The 4,986-nt window shown below is 45.2% G+C and overlaps 1 long non-coding RNA gene across 1 annotated transcript; it reads left to right on the forward strand.

The window, feature by feature from the left end:
* Nucleotides 1-153: 153 nt before the first annotated feature.
* Nucleotides 154-1,902, forward strand: LOC310671239. The gene is made up of 2 exons (XR_014507915.1): nucleotides 154-294; nucleotides 1,624-1,902. It is a non-coding gene; the product is annotated as an uncharacterized lncRNA (long non-coding RNA).
* Nucleotides 1,903-4,986: the final 3,084 nt, after the last annotated feature.

A 4,986-nucleotide genomic window follows, 5' to 3' on the forward strand; every position in this document is an offset into this window, starting at 1 on the left:
TTTACGTCGCCAAGGCAACCATTCTCTCCCGTTGCCGGGAGATGCTGACGTCATAAAAGGAAGAAGCGCCGCGTCGTTCCGGAGGGATGGTTGGCCAACCTGGGTAGGGCACTGCGCAGAGGGGCGCAGCGCTGGAGAGGCAGGCTTTCCTTGCTTCGAATTGTAACAGCCCCTTTTTTGTTATAATAATAAGCTGGTGATACTAGAACTCGGCCTCTGTGTGTGTCATTCAGTGAATTGAGAGGGGCGGTAGACGCAGGCTAGACAAAACAAAGCTACCTTTTTACGCAATAGGCAAGTAACCTGTGAAATCGGGGGCCCCAGAAGATGCAGTGATTGCCGGATTTACGTATAAGCTAAACAGTCTATAGCTTAGAGCCCCACTCTCTTGGAGCCCCCCAAAAAATTTAAAGGGGGAAAAATGGGTGTACATTTCCAAAATATAGGATAAAAAAGAAATAAAACCTACATACAGCAACAGTGTTCTGTGTTGTGTAGGCTGCTTTGATGTAAGTAATGGGCCCTGCCTGCTGGCCTGCTCCCTAAAATATCACTGGTTTGCTCATTTCTATATATAGGGTGCCTACATTCTCCATGTGCAAATAGTTTTAGATACCTATTAGGTCCATAAATTACCATATAGCATAGTTGTTGTTGTTGTTGTTTAGTTGTGCCCGACTCTTCGTGACTCCATGGACCAGAGCATGCCAGGCACTTCTGTCTTCCACTGCCTCCCACAGTTTGGTCAAACTCATGCTGGTAGTTTCAAGAACACTGTCCAACCATCTCATCCTCTGTCATCCTCTTCTCCTTGTGCCCTCAGTCTTCCCCAACATCAGGGTCTTTTCCAGGGAGTCTTCTCTTCTCATGAGGTGGCCAAAGTATTGGAGCCTCAGCTTCATGATCTCAGGTGCTCACTGGAAGGACAGATCGCGAAGCTGAGGCTCCAATACTTTGGCCACCTCATGAGAAGAGAGGAGAAGATGGTTGGACAGTGTTGTCCAAGCTACCAGCATGAGTTTGACCAAACTGCAGGAGGCAGTGGAAGACAGGAGTGCCTGGCGTGCTCTGGTCCATGGGGTCATGAAGAGTCAGACACGACTAAACGACTAAACAACAACAACAACCATCCAGGGATCCTGTACCTTTAAAGTCCTGCAATAAATGGCACAAAGAAAGAGCTCAAGTTCAAGGCAGTAATTGTGAGCCATATTCAGTTGTGCAGCAGATACTCATGCGCATGTTGGCAATGACTTTCCTGTCCCTTCCAGCCCCTCTCCTGTGTGCTGCCAAATTCAGCTTTAGAGAGTTGGGGGACTCTCTGGAACAAATTTGGGGTGTGACTGAGGAGAGGAAACAGAAGTCTGGCTGTGCTGCTAGAGAGTTGGGCACAGCTCTGTGTATTTGAAGCCCCAAGTCCTTGTTATTTATTCCTAGCCCCGCATTCCTCCCCCTTCATATTGCAGAAGCTGGTGACTGAGCTTTTCAAAACAACACTTCCTGTCATATGCCAATAATGTTCCAGATGATTTTGTGGACCCTGCAGAAGCTCAGTATAGTATAAAATAAATGGCACAATTTGTTCTTTGAAAAATCAAAACAAAACTCTAAACTTCCATTTAGTTTTCACAGAGGCATCGCTTCCTGTAATTGCTGGTTACTCAGATGCTGGAGCCAGCAAACTGTGAAACGAGTGAATGGAACAAGCAAGGAGAGAAAGGAGGCTGATTGTGGAACTCTGAAAACAACAACACACCAAACATCTGTTTAGGCTGCACAGAAGTCCCGTGGCATTCATCAGTGAGAATTAAAGAAATTCATCCAAGTGCACATACATCACTACTTTGTCATCCTGAGGGTTTCCAATGCAGAAATAACAATAAAAAATAATGATCCTATAAATGTAGGAAATGCTTTAAAAATGTTGAAACTCAAGAGGACTAGGAATTGAAGGAGGAGGAGGAGAATATAAATCTGCAGTTCCTGATAGATGATGGAAGCTCTGAAATCTGATGAAGATTGTTGGGAATCTTAGCTTTAAAAAACAAGGCCAACACAATATTGTTATGGGTTTGGGGGTAGATCTAAATGACTCCCAGGCTCCCTTCTCATCCAGTGATTCTTGTGTGTTTAAGACAAGACTGCTAAAATGGCCAAACTGGTCACATGGTTAGCCTGATAAATTCTCTTCTGTTATGAAGATTATTGATGGACTGCATCCATGGCCAGGAAATGTCCGAATGGGATGCCCCTTTGCACTCCATCCTAAGGAATGTGCTAATTTGGTCTATAGAAGATATGAACAAAGGAGGCAGTTGGTAGTTAACACTTGAGATGGTTTGAGAACAGGGTCAGAACTGTAGGATTTTCTGGGAGGCCTGAAGGAGGCGCTGCGTGCTGCCTCTGGAACATAATGGGGTAGCAGTATTTGTTGGAATGGGTTCAAACTGTGAAACCTCCAGGTATGCTATATATGTATAAATAAACCATTTATCATAACATGGGAATAAATCTTCAGTGGCCTCAGTCCTTTGATAGGGCAATAAAGTCTGAAATATCTTTAAGGGTCAAATTAGGAATGTTTATTTAAATAAAGATTTACCCCCAATGTGTGCATAAGGCAGGGGCCAGGGCAATATTGAAGGGTGGGCAAGCAAACTGACCAAATGTGCACATATTTATAACATCAGATAAGCTTAACAAAAATATAACAAGTGCATAAAAACCATAGGAAAACTCTGGTGACGTGGGTGTATCTCATACTGACATCTGACCCTTTGGACAGCTTAATCATCATTAAAAATAATATCCCACCTTTCCTCTTGAAGGAGCCCAGGGCAGCAAACACACAAAACTAAACAATTTTTTTAAAATCTAAAAACAATTCTAGTATAGATGCAGACTGAGAAAGATGCCCACTTAAAAGTCTTGTTGGGAGAGAAAAGTCTTCAGTAAGCACCAAAAACGATGCCTGTCCTTGGTCCAAAGTCATTTTCTGGCAGCTTCCTAAACTTTGTTCCTGAAATGTCAATAGGGGTGTGTGATACAGGAAGGGACCTTGCTGTTTTGTTGCGGAAACCTCCCTCAGAGGATTTCAGAAAAGCTGTTCCACTTCTAACAAGTGCACTGCCCAAATTTGCCACAGGATGTCATCTGATGTTGGGATGTAGTCTCCTCTTAGCAGAGAGAGGGAGAAAAAGAAAAGGAGAGAGATGAGGAAAGAGAGAGGCGGAGAGGACATTAGCTCGGTGTTTTGTTTGGTGTGTGTGGACGTTGAAAGATTTAGATTAGGGTTGCTAAATTATGGCGCTCCCAGTATTACTGGACTACAGCTCCCATAATTCCCTACCATTGGCTATGCTGGCTGGGGCTGAAGGAGTTGGGAGTCCAGCCACCTCTGGAGGGCCACAGCTTAGTTGCCCTGGATTGAGTTTCTGCATGATGAGGCAGCTCTATATTCAATCATTGGTTTAATAGCTTTGTATTAAAAAGAATCTCAATACAATGCAATATCACCATCAGATAAAAAAACTCTTTCACTAACTTTCTACTGTTCCAAAATGAACAGTGACCAAGTCAGGTGGAATAAAAACGATGGCAAGGCCTGCTGGGATTAAAAATAAATAAATACATTCAACAGGCACCAAAATCCCGAAGGCTTGTGTGGTATCTGCTGGGACAGCATTGTGCTGCTACATGAATGGTCCTGCTTCATGTCACCACAGAGAAGTGGCATGTGGCCCTGCTAGAAGCACCCTTCCTGGTGATATACTTAGTCATGTAGGGAGTCCATCACAGGCTTTTGACTTCTGGTTCACGGGGAAGGGCCAGAGCTCAGTGTGGGAGCATCTGCCCTGCAAGCAGGTAGAAGTGGGGGAGATTCCTACCTGAAATCCTGGAGAGCTGCTGCTCACTATTGTCTAAAGCAGGCATGGCCAAACTCGGCCCTCCAGATGTTTTGGGACTGCAACTCCCATCATCCCTAGCTAACAGGACCAGTGGTCAGGGATGATGGGAAATGTAGTCCCCAAACAGCTGGAGGGCCAAGTTTGGCCATGCCTGGACTCTAAACCCACTGGCAGTGGCTCTCCAGCATTCCATATGCTTGGCCATGGACATAAAGTCTCTACAGAGGGTGGTGAATACAGCACATGATCTCATGGGCTGTCCCTTGGGTCCGCTAGATGACATCGCAAGGGATCATTGCCTTAGGAGAGCGAGAAAAATCCTCAGGGATGACTCACACCCCGGCCAGCACCTCTTTAATCTTCTACCCTTGGGCAGGAGATACAGAAGTATAATCAGCCGTACCAACAGGCTAAAAAATAGCTTCTATCCGTGGGCTGTTAGGCTGTTGAATGGAAAATAACATAGCGCAACTGACTCGTGAGGTGATGTGTTGTGCGATAAGCACACAGAGTGCAATGAGATTGAGTGTTTGGGTGGGGAGGGAGGGAGGCTCAGTTAGGCTTGGTCAATTTCATTGTACACAGGTTGTACATTGACAATAAAGGTATTATTGTTATTCCAGCATTGATGCTTGTAGGAAACCCACAAGCAGGATCTGACCACAAGAGCCTTCTCCCCCCCTGTGGCTTCCAGCAACTGGTATTCAGAAAAATTATTGCACGGGTGGTGGACTTTGGTAATATGGCACCCTGAATGAGGACAAAATTTGGTGCCTGCCCCGCCCCCAAATATTTCTCATTTTCACAATAATTCCTTTTGGTACAATGGCTTTCTTCTCAGTAGGTACCCTTATAAAATATAGGTTCTATTATTTTGTGTCCCCTCAGCTCAGCACCCTGTGCAGGGGAAGTGCCGGCAGTGCCCTAAATCTGGCATGCATTACTGCCTCTGGCAGTGGATAGCAGTGCACAGCCATCACGGCTATTAGGGACGGAATGGAGTATTCTGGAAAAAGGCATGTCTGGCTAAAAAAATCTGTTCAGGAGCACTCCACAAAGCAGCTGCTTGTGGCAAACT

The sequence above is a fragment of the Podarcis tiliguerta genome, assembly GCF_965153285.1.
Source record: "Podarcis tiliguerta genome assembly, chromosome: 2".
In the NCBI taxonomy this organism is placed as follows: Eukaryota; Metazoa; Chordata; class Lepidosauria; order Squamata; family Lacertidae; genus Podarcis; species Podarcis tiliguerta.